At 41.3% G+C, this 12,378-nt stretch overlaps 1 pseudogene; it reads left to right on the top strand.

Moving 5' to 3' along the window:
* Positions 1-5,559: 5,559 nt before the first annotated feature.
* Positions 5,560-5,860, top strand: LOC102395289 (annotated as a pseudogene).
* Positions 5,861-12,378: the final 6,518 nt, after the last annotated feature.

Raw genomic sequence — 12,378 nt, 5'->3', positions numbered from 1 at the left:
TCACAGAAGAGATTAAATGTCCTCATGTGTGATTGGGAACATTTGCACAGCTGAGAATTCACAGCATGCAGTGCCAGGCTGAGCCGTGACTGGCTGCCACACTGGGCAGGTAAGCAAGCTGACTGATGCTGGGGTGACCTGAGTTCAAATCCTGGCTCTGCCACTTCTATTGCCTGGCCTTAGGCAAGCTGATTGGCCTCAGTTCCCTCACCCCGGAAGATAAGAATAAGGGTTTACCTAGCTGGACTCTGTGAGCCTTAGTGAGGTAATTTTCATTGATTGAAGTGTCTCTTATTTGTTAAGTAAATGAATGTCCTTTTGGTGTTAAACAAATGAATATTCTAAACATTTCCCTAGTGTGTCTCTGAATATTATTGTATGGTCTCGGAGTTCTCCATTTTATTTCAGCAGTCCTCCTTAAAAATGGAGCTTTCAATTACTTATTTGTTTAAATTAAAATGATTTAAGATGAATTATCTTGAATTCTGACAAAAAAATTAAAGACACTCTAGGACATCTGAGAATTTAACCTAAGAAGATTAAAAGATTCAAATCCTGTGGATGATAACCCATAATATTCATACAGGAATCTTACTTTTAAGATCATCTCTCATGTAGTAGGGGGCTTCCCTGATGGCTCAAGCAGTAAAGAATGTGCGTGCAATGCAGGAGACACAGAAGACGAGGGTTCGATCCTTGGGTCAAGAAAATCCCCTGGAGGAGGAAATTGCAACCCACTCCAATATTCTTGCCTGGAAATTTCCATGGACAGAGGAGGCTGGCGGGCTACAGTTCATGAGATCACAAAGAGCTGGAAACAACTACGCTCACAAGCCACCTCAGGTATTAGGTCCTCAAAACACACGGTGATGAGTGGAACGGTGGAAATCATGGAGGCAGCCAAGCTTCAGAGCTGACCTGCCCGCGAGTCGGAAGGCTGCAGAGCCCGTCAAATGATGTCTGGACCAGGACAGAGTCAGCCCCAGCTCTCAGCCTCCAGACTGGCCCTGACTCCAGGAGGCTGGCCCTGTGACCAGCAAGCGGTCACAGCATAGGTCACTGTGCTGGCCTGGTCAGTACCACCTACCACCCATGCTCTGCAGCATCTCACACTGCATCACTGCTATCTCATCTCAGGCCATGGTGAAGCTAGCTATGCCCATGAAGGATCCTCAACATAACCACAAACTGCCTGCAGGCTCCCGGCACCCACACCCCTCCCAGGCAACTTGAGCATGTGTATCAGTGTATCAGACTAAACTCTTCCTTAAATCCTACAGCTTCCACCCACCACTCTGCTTCACACAGCCTTTTTGTCTCAATTATTTGAAAGTGAAGATCCTGATTAAGAGTGTATTTAAAGTCTTGATAGAAATTTCTAAATTGTTTTACCTAATCACCAACAGTATATGAGAGCGTCTGTCTGCCTCACACCTTTCCCAGTTCTGAGTACCCTGTATGTGTATGTGTGTGTGTGTACATGTCTGTGTGTGAGAGAGAGACAGAGGAAGGATGGAGGGTAAATCTTAGTAATATTACCAGCAGGGAACACTCTTGGGAGTAGTCTTTCTGAAACTGGAGAGATGTGGAAACTGATTCTTCTGACATGAAAGGGCGTGAAGGCCATTTTCCTGGACCGGATAGCTGGAGAGTTCGTTGTCAGCTGGAGGTGGGAGGATACATTCTCCTTATGCTTCTCTGTTTCCCCAGAGAACTCTGGGGATTTGAAGCAGTACAGTTGCTATCAGTTTCTTTTCCTCTGCTTCTGTCTTGCAGATCCCATTTTAATACAGGAAAATCCTCAAGCAGAAAGTGAAGAGGCATGTTTTCTGGAGATTTGATTTCCTTCTTTTATTCTTTTTTTTTTCTAATTGAAGTGTAGTTGATTTACAATATTGTGTTACTTTGGGGTGTACAGCAAAGTTAATTGGTTACACAAATATATACATATACATAGGGGCTTCCCTGGTGGCTCAGTGGTAAAGAACCCACTTACCAATGCAAGAGACTCGAATTTGATCCCTAGGTCGGGAAGATCCTCTAGAGAAGGAAATGGTAACCTACTCCAGTATTCTTGCCTGGAAAATCTCATGGAAAGAAGGAGCCTGGTGGGCTACAGTTCGTAGGGTCACAAAAGAGTTGGACATGAAATAGCAACTAAATAATAACAATCAGTTCAGTTCAGTTCAGTTCAATCGCTCAGTCGTGTCTGACTCTTTGCGACCCCATGAATCAGAGCACGCCCTGATTCATACCCAGAGCACTCCCTGTCCATCACCAACTCCCGGAGTTCACCCAAACTCATGTGCATCGAGTCGGTAATGCCATCCAGCCATCTCATCCTCTGTCATGCCCTTTTACTTCTGCCCCCAATCCCTCCCAGCATCAGGGTCTTTTCCAATGAGTCAGCTCTTTGCATCAGGTGGCCAAAATATTGGAGTTTCAGCTTCAACATCAGTCCTTCCAATGAACACTCAGGACTGGTCTCCTTTAGGATGGACTGGTTGGATCTCCTTGCAGTCCAAGGGACTTTCAAGAGTCTTCTTCAACACCACAGTTCAAAAGCATCATTCTTCGGCACTCAGCTTTTTTCACAGTCCAACTCTCACATCCATACATGACCACTGGAAAAACCATAGCCTTGACTACACTAACCTTTATTGGAAAAGTAATATCTCTGCTTTTCAATATGCTATCTAGGTTGGTCATAACTTTCCTTCCCAAGAGTAAGCATCTTTTAATTTCATGGCTGCAATCACCATCTGCAGTGATTTTGGAGCCCAAAAAAATAAAGTCCGACACTGTTTCCAATACACACACACACATATATATACATATATTTATACATATATATGTGTGTGTGTGTGTTTATTCTTTTTGAAATCCTTTCTAGAGATCTGATTTCCTGATTATTCAAACTTTTATTTTATTTTTAATATACACTGATATACTGCTTGCTCCTTGTCAGGTGATACATTAATCATGTTGCAAATACTAATTCATTTAATACTCATGGAAGATCTAAGAGTGGATCCCAATATATCCTGTTTAAAAAAATTAAAACAACCCAAGTTGCCTCTATTTATAGGAGATGAACTCAGCATGTCCAGTTCCATATCCATGAGCTTATCAGCTTCTCTAGGCTTTACCTAACATGCTTTGTTTTGGTATAAAACCTTGTCACTGAAAAGCTTTAAAATTTTTATGTACACTTCAGCAAGTGAAGTGGAGTGAAGAAAATAGAATTTCTCTGGGGTGACTTGAGAATCCCACAGGGTCTTGAGGTCATTTTGATGGGTTCCTGGTCCCAGTGGACAGACCTGTGGCTTGGCCCAACAGCAGGTTCAGGAACCCGGGGCAGATGTGTCTTGATCCAAGAACTACACCCCTGCCCACCACTCACTGCCAGAAATTGTTTTTTGTTCTTTTTCATTTTCTGCTAAATTGCTGCTACAAATTTGCTTCTGGAAAGAACACCATGTTTTGAAATAAGACACATATCACTGTTTCATTGCCATTAGCTGGGTGACTTTTAGCAAGTCACTTATTTTTTCAGAGGTCTTCACTTTTCTCATCTGTAAAAATATCATGTTGGCCAAAAAGTCCATTTGGGTATTGATATGATAGTATAGGCACATCCAATCGAAATTTTTGGCCAACCCAATAGGTTGCCACATTTGTAATGGTTAAAGAAAAGATAACTTATCACTACTTAAATCAAAGGTTGACAAATGTTTTCTGTAAATGGCCAGATGGTAAATATTTGAGGTTCTGCAGACAAAGAGATAAGATTGAGGACATTTTGGCTTCTCTGTCCATGGACTTCTCTGGGTGACCATATTGGGGTGGGTTTCCATTCCCTTCTATGGGAGATCTTCCTAACCTAGGGATTGAACCTTGGTCTCCTGCACTGCAGGCAGATTCTTTACCATCTGAGCCACCAGGGAAATACCAAATATTTGAAGCTCTGCAGGCAAAGAGATTAAATTGAGGATATTATGTAGGTTCTTACACAAGAAGAGAGAAAATAAATTTCATTAAAAAGAATACATTTGAATCAGTTCTAATGAGGTGGATGAAACTGGAGCCTATTATACAGAGTGAAGTAAGCCAGAAAGAAAAACACCAATACAGTATACTAACACATATATATGGAATTTAGAAAGATGGTAACAATAACCCTGTGTACGAGACAACAAAAGAGCCACTGATGTATAGAACAGTCTTATGGACTCTATGGGAGAGGGAGAGGGTGGGAAGATTTGGGAGAATGGCATTGAAACATGTAAAATATCATGTATGAAACAAACAAAAAAAATTTGTTGTTGACAAAATTTAAAATATGATCATAATAATTAATACTATGTAATTAGAATACTTAAAATTGAGGTCAGTATTTCCAACTTTATTAAGGCATAATTGACAAATAAAAATTGTGTATATGTAAAGCAAACAAAGTAATGTTTTGGTATATGTACACATTAAAGAATCATTACCACAATCAAGCTAATTAACATGTCCATAACCCTGTATAATTTGTGTATGTGTATGTGGTGAGAACACTGGGTATCCCTCTCAGCAAATTGTGAATATAGTTTTTTACAGTGTGCATGTGTGCCCGCTAAGTCGCTTCAGTCGTGTCTGACTCTTTGTGACTCTATAGACTATAGCCCGCCAGGCTCCTCTGTCCATGGGGTTCTCCCGGCAAGAATACTGGAGTGGGTTGCCATGCCGCCTTCAGAGGATCTTCCCAACCCAGGGATCAAACCCTCGTCTCTTACATCTTCTGCATTGGCAGGCAGCTTCTTTACCTTAGCGCCACCTGGGAAGCCCCAGTTTTTTGTTTTTTGTTTTTTTTTTAAATACATGTCAACTAATAAAATGGAATTGGGGTGGGGAGGGATTGCATTTCCCTCATTTGGGGGTTCAAAGTTAGCTTTTTCTGTCATCAAATTAGTTGAAAATATTCATTTGTGGGAGGAAAAACAAAAACAAAAACCTTTAGATTACAGGCTGTAAAAAAGAAAAAAAAAAAAGGACCAGATTTATGTCACTGGCCGTGGTTTACTGGCACCTGACCTAAATCATTTACGGGTGCATCATAGATTTTTAACAAATACCTGTTTCCTTCTCCATGAAGTAAGCTGACTGGATCGTACTTAACAGAATGGCAGCCCTTTAAAGGGAATGATGGTTTCAAAAACCTTCTAAGACTTTCTCCTTAGTCATCAAATCTCACAGCTGGCTCCACCTGTCCATTACAGTGGAAGCAGCAGGTCTGTTAAAAAAAAACAAAACCTGTGCCTCAGTTTTTCTCTTCCATAAAATGGTGATAAATGTTTTCTTTATGTTTTATAAGCCAGTCAGGCTAATGGTGGTAAGTGGTAATTGTATTAGAATAAAGCGAGAAGGAGAAAAAACTGTATTTAAAAAAAATCATTTACAAAATATATATCTGATAAAAGCCCTATATCTAGGTTTTGTAAAGAACTCTCAGGGGATTGGCTGTGGGTGGTGCTGCAGATAAGCTCCTGTGTGGCGACAGCAGGAGACTTTGTCATGACGTTTCATGCCATTGTGTGGGTACAGCCTACCAAGAGGCCAGAAGGCAGAACTTCCACTGACTATGAATCTGTGAATAAGTGCATGGAAGGTATTTGTAAAATATATGAACAGCATCTGAAACAGCCCCTCTATCCCATATGATATCAGTCAGTTGTTTGATTTTATTGATGACCTGGCAGACCTCAGCTGCCTTATTTACCGAGCTGATACCCAGATATACCAGCCTTATAACAAAGACTGGATCAAAGAGATCTACCTGCTCCTTTGTGGACAGGTCAAACAGGCTGGGAAATAGTTTGAATATGGAAGCATTAGGGAGATGGGGGTGGGCTTGGAGCACAGGTGTGTGCAGCGTGCTGTAGTGGAAGTTTTGTATTATAGTAATCCTGTTTCCTAGGTCTTCCCAGGGGGCACTAGTGGTAAAGAACCTGCCTGCCAATGCAGGAGACACAAGAGACATGGGTTCAACCCTTGGTTAGGAAGATTTCCCTGGAGGAGGGCATGGCAACCCACTCCAGTATTCTTGCCTGGAGAATCCCATGGACAGGATACCCTGGCGGTCTACAGCCTGTAGGGTCAGAAAGAGTTGGACACAACTGAAGCAACTTAGCATAGATGCAATCCTGTTTCAATTTTGGTAAACCTTAGCTAGGCTTGAATTTATTAGATAAAATGTGATGATCTTGTTCAATCTGAAACCACTTTTGCCCCTTCCCCCCTTCTTTTTACTTAAACATTTTTATGATGATTTAGATGGAAATTGGTTTTTGTCAGTTAATGTTGGTTCCAGTCTCTCAAACTGTTCATACTTGCTTTATAATATTCACTGTACTAACCCTTATTCAAACTGAGGTGAAGGTGGTGGCACAATTTATTTATGTCCTCCAGATAAAGTCTTAGTGAAAAACAAATGTTCTTTAGTCATATATATATATATATATATATATATGACTCTCAAAACAATAAAAAGAAAATAATTTAAAAAGTAGGCAAAATATTTGAACAAACACATCATCAAATAAGATATAAAGAAGCACATGAAAAGGTGTTCAATGTCATAAATCTTAGAGGAATGCAAATAGAAATCTCAATGAGATACTGACACACCTTGATCAGAATAGCTAAAATTCAAAACAAACACACAAAACCGAACCAGAAAAGCAAACATTATCAACTGTTAAAAATCTGAGAACTGAAGCTCCCACAACCTTGCTGATGGGATTGGAAAATGGTACAGCCATTTTGGAAAATAGTTTGCCAATTTCTAAGCTAAACATGCGCATGTCTGTGCTCAGTCACTCAGTAGTGTCTGACTCTTTGCAAGACCCTATGGTCTGTAGTCTGCCAGGCTCCTCTGTCCATGAGATTTTCACAGCAAGAATACTGGAGTGGATTGGCATTTCCTCCTCCAGGGGATCTTCCCTGACCCAGGGATCAAACCTACATCTCTCGTATCGGCAAGAGGATTCTTTACCACTGAGCCACCTGGGAATCCCAAAGTTAAACATACACTTACCATATAACCCAGTAAATACCCTAGATGTGTACCTGAGAAATAAAAACCTATGCTTCCACAAAAATCAGTATGTGAATGGTTGTGGTGACTTTTTTCATAATGCCTCCAACTAGAAATAGCCTGTCTATCAACTTGTGAATGGATAAAACTGTGGTATAGCCACACAACTGAAAACTAGTTAACAATAAAAATGAAGGAACTACTGATTCACACAATAATGTGGATGAAACACAAATGCATTCTGCTAAGTAAAAGAAATCATATTCAACAGGCTGAATATTATATAATTTCATTTATACGACATCCTGGAAAAAGCAGAATTACAGAGACAGAAATTAGATCAGCAGTTTCCAGGAACTGCAGTTCGAAGAAGGGTGGATTAAAAAAAGTGGCAGAAATGTTTTAGTTCTTGACTGTGGTGGTGGTTAACATAACTGTATGCATTTGTCCAAACTCATATAACTGCTTCCTCCCCCAGACTGTGATTTTATTTTATCAGAATGTAATTGCTTCACCATTCAATATCATGGTAATTCAAGTCTATGCCCCAACCAGTAATGCTGAAGAAGCTGAAGTTGAACAGTTCTATGAAAACCTACAAGATGTTCTAGAACTAACACCCAAAAAAGATGTCCATTTCATTATAGGGAACTGGAATGCAAAAGTAGGAAGTCAAGAAACACCTGGGGTAAGGGGCAAATTTGGCCTTGGAATATGGAATGAAGCAGGGCAAAGGCTAATAGACTTTTGCCAAGAGAACACAGTGGTAAAAACACCCTCTTCCAACAACACAAGAGAAGACTCTACACATGGACAACACCAGATGGCCAACACCAAAATCAGATTGATTATATTCTTTGCAGCCAAAGATGGAGAAGCTCTAAATAACCAGCAAAAACAAGACCAGGAACTGACTGTGGCTCATTCATGAAATTCTTATTGCCAAATTCAGACTGAAATTGAAGAAAGTAGGGAAAACCACTAAACCATTCAGGTATGACCTAAATCAAATCCCTTATGATTATACAGTGGAAGTGAGAAAGAGATTTAAGGGACCAGATCTGATAGAGTACCTGATGAACTGTGGATTGAGGTTTGTGACATTGTACAGGAGACAGGGAGCAAGACTATCCCTAAGAAAAAGAAATGAAAAAAAGCAAAATGGCTGTCTGAGGAGGCCTTACAAACAGCTGTGAAAAGAGGAGAAGCCAAAATCAAAGGAGAAAAGGAAAGATATAGCCATTTGAATGCAAAGATTCAAAGAATAGCAAGGAGAGATAAGAAAGCCTTCTTCAGTGATCAGTGCAAAGAAATAGAGGAAAACAATAGAATGGCAAAGACTAGAGATCTCTTCAAGAAAATTAGAGACACAAAGGGAATATTTCATGCAAAAATGGGCTCAATAAAGGACAGAAATGGTATGGAACTAACAGAAGCAGAAGATATTAAGAAGAGGTGGCAAGAATAGACAGAAGAACTGTACAAAAAAGATCTTCACAACCCAGATAATCATGAAGGTGTGATCACTGACCTAGAGCCAGACATCCTGGAATGTGAAGTCAAGCGGGCCTTAGGAAGCATCACTGCAAACAAAGCTAGTGGAGGTGATGGAATTCCAGTTGAGCTATTTCAAATCCTGAACGATGATGCTGTGAAAGTGCTGCACTCAATATGCCAGCAAATTTGGAAAACTCAGCAGTGGCCACAGGACTGGAAAAGGTCAGTTTTCATTCCTATCCCAAAGAAAGGCAATGCCAAAGAATGCTCAAACTACCACACACTTGCACTCATTCCACATGCTAGTAAAGTAGTGTTTAAAATTCTCCAAGCCAGGCTTCAGTGATACATGAACCGTGAACTTCCAGATGTTCATGTTGATTTTAGAAAAGGCAGAGGAACCAGAGATCAAATTGCCAACATCTGATGGATCATTGAAAAAGCAAGAGAGTTCCAGAAAACATCTATTTCTGCTTTATTGACTATGCCAAAGCCTTTGACTGTGTGGATCACAATAAACTGTGGAAAATTCTGAAAGAGATGGGAATACCAGACCAACTGACCTGACTCTTGAGAAATCTGTATGCATGTCAGGAAGCAACAGTTAGAACTGGACATGGAACAACAGACTGGTCCAAATAGGAAAAGGGGTATGGCAAGGCTGTATATGGTCACCCTGCTTATTTAACTTATATGCAGAGTACATCATGAGAATTACTGTGCTGGAGGAAGCACAAGCTGGAATCAAAATTTCCGGGAGAAATATCAATAACCTCAGATATGCAGATGACACCACCCTTATGGCAGAAAGTGAAGAACTAAAGAACCTCCTGATGAAAGTGAAAGAGGAGAGTGAAAAAGTTGGCTTAAAGCTCAACATTCAGAAAACAAAGATCATAGCATCTGGTCCCATCACTTCGTGGCAAATAGATGGGGAAACAGTGGAAACAGTCTCAGACTTTATTTTTTGGGGCTCCAAAATCACTGCAGATGGTGATTGCAGCCATGAAATTAAAAGACACTTACTCCTTGGAAGGAAAGTTATGACCAACCTAGATAGCATACTGAAAAGCAGAGATATTACTTTTCCAACAAAGGTTAGTGTAGTCAAGGCTATGGTTTTTCCAGTGGTCATGTATGGACATGAGAGTTAGACTGTGAAGAAAGCTGAGTGCTGAAGAACTGATGCTTTTGAACTGTGGTGTTGAAGAAGACTCTTGAAAGTCTCTTGGAGTGCAAGGAGATCCAACCAGTCCATCCTAAAGGAGACCAGTCCTGGGTGTTCATTGGAAGGAATGATGCTGAGGCTGAAACTCCAATACTTTGGCCACCTCATGCAAAGAGTTGACTTATTGGAAAAGACCCTGATGCTGGGAGGGATTAGGGGCAGGAGGAGAAGGCGATGACAGAGGATGAGATTGTTGGATGGCATCACCGATTCAACGCACATGGGTTTGGATGGACTCCGGGAGTTGGTGATGGACAGAGAGGCCTGGCATGCTGCGGTTCATGGGATTGCAAAGAGTCAGAAATGACTGAGTGACAAATGAACTGAACTGAGACAGCATATTAAAAAGCAGAGACATTACTTTGCCAACAAAGGTCTGTCTGGTCAAGGCTATGGTTTTTCCAGTATTCATTTATGGATATGAGACTTGGACTATAAAGAAAGCTAAGCGTTGAAGAATTGATGCTTTTGAACTGTTGTGTTGGAGAAGACTCTTGAGAGTCCCTTGGACTGCAAGGAGATGCAACCAGTCCATCCTAAAGGAGATCAGTCCTGAGTGTTCATTGGAAGGACTGATGTTGAAGCTGAAACTCCAATATTTTGGCCACCTCATGCGAAGAACTGACTCATTTGAAAAGACCCTGATGTTGGGAAAGATTGAAGGCAGGAGGAGAAGGAGATGACATAGGATGAGATGGTTGGATGGCATCACCAACTCAAGGGCCATGCATTTGGGTGAACTCCAGGAGTTGGTGATGGACAGCAAGGCCTGGTGTGCTGCAACCCATGGGGTCTCAAAGAGTCAGACACGACTGAGCAACTGAACTGAACTGAATTGCTTTACATTGTTGTGTCAGTTTCTGCTGTAGCATGACATGAATCAGCTCTGTGTATATCTATATCCCCTCTCTCTTCCCACTGCCTTCCCCACCTTCTGAATCACCACAGAGCACTGAGTTGAGCTCCCTGTGCTATGCAGCAGCTTCCCACTAGCTATCTATTTTACACATGGTAGTGTATATATGTCATTTCCAATCTTCCAATTCATCCCACCCTCTCCTTCCCCTCCCCATGTCCACATGTCTGTACTCTACCTCTGCTTCTGTTTTCCTGCCCTGCAAATAGGTTCATTTGTACCATATTTCTAGATTCCACAGATATGCATTAATACACAATATTTGCTTTTCTCTTTCTGACTTACTTCAGTCTGTATGACAGACTTTAGTTCCATCCACATCTATACAAATGACCTTATTTCATTCCTTTTAGTGGCTGAGTAAATGCCATTATATATATGTACATCTTCTTTATCCATTCTCTGTGTTTGGATGTTCAGGTTTTTTATTGAGTTTAGCTCAATAACCTGACTTTAGTAAGAAAAAATAAGCATCCATCACATAGGGAAGGTTCACTGGTAAGCCTTAGATTTCAGGCAGTAATGTGTCACAGGTCATGTCAGGAATAGGTGAAAGGGGTATTAGGTCCGGGTGACCTGGAGATTGCAAACCATAAATCTGATTGTTTCTTCTGGAAGGCCATTCATCTGCTCTCTTCTTCCTCTGTCTTTCCTGTTCCCCACTCAGTGGTCCTCAGTTCCAGCTCTGCAGAACACCTCCAGTGTGTCCTTCTACTCCAATACTCCGCCAGAATATGGGCCATGTGGAAGAGAGGCCTCCCCATATCAGCCCCCACCCCCAGCAAGCACACCTTTGTGTTTGGGAGAGGAAGACTAGACTACAGGTAGAGCCAGTCATTATGCTGGTTTCTGGCTGGTGTGGGCATGTAAATAGAAGGAAGCCAGTGCAGGAAATTACAGAAATCATGAGCTCTTGTTCTGTCCAGGCCAAGTTTAATCAGGAGGGCTCAGCTTATATTTGGGCTATATTTTGTAGCCCTCAGGAATGATCTGAACTAAAGTCAATGAACATCTCTATTTCCAATTGAATTGCTGTCTTGGTATGATTGGCGAGCCTCTGAACAAGGAGTGTGGGTGTGCAAGGATGGACTCTGAACAGCCTTGGGGATCCCACCTCTATCTCAAGGATCCTGGGGAAGCTATGCTGAGACTGGAATTCAGGTCTTTCACAGGATGCCTGGTTAATAATTGGGCTTCCCAGGTAGCGCTAGTGGTAAAGAACCTGCTTGTAAAACAGGAGACATAAGAGATGCAGATTTGATCCCTGGGTTGGGAAGATCAACTGGAGGAGGGTATGGCATCCCACCCCAATATTCTTGCCTGGAGAATCCCATGAACAGAGGAGCCTGGCAGGCTACAGTCCATAGGGTCACACAGAGTTTTTTATATATATATATATGAATCACTGAATTTTAAATCAACTCAATCACTTGTTAACTGAATCACTAAATTGACTATAACTTCAGTTATAAAAATAAAAAATTATAAAGGAGCCTCAAGACATAGCCCTGCTGCCTTGCAGCATAGAGATTAAGAGCAGAGTTCTCACCCAGACTGGCTGAGTTTCTGCTGTTTCTCTGTCTCTTACCACTCACAGCAACACAAACCCTCTAAACAAACCTTTGAGCCTCGGTTTTCCCATTTCTAAATGGGAAT

This window comes from Bubalus bubalis, chromosome 3 (genome assembly GCF_019923935.1).
Source record: "Bubalus bubalis isolate 160015118507 breed Murrah chromosome 3, NDDB_SH_1, whole genome shotgun sequence".
In the NCBI taxonomy this organism is placed as follows: Eukaryota; Metazoa; Chordata; class Mammalia; order Artiodactyla; family Bovidae; genus Bubalus; species Bubalus bubalis.
Note: the sequence above shows the minus strand (reverse complement) of the source record. Positions and strands in the feature narration are given on the sequence as shown.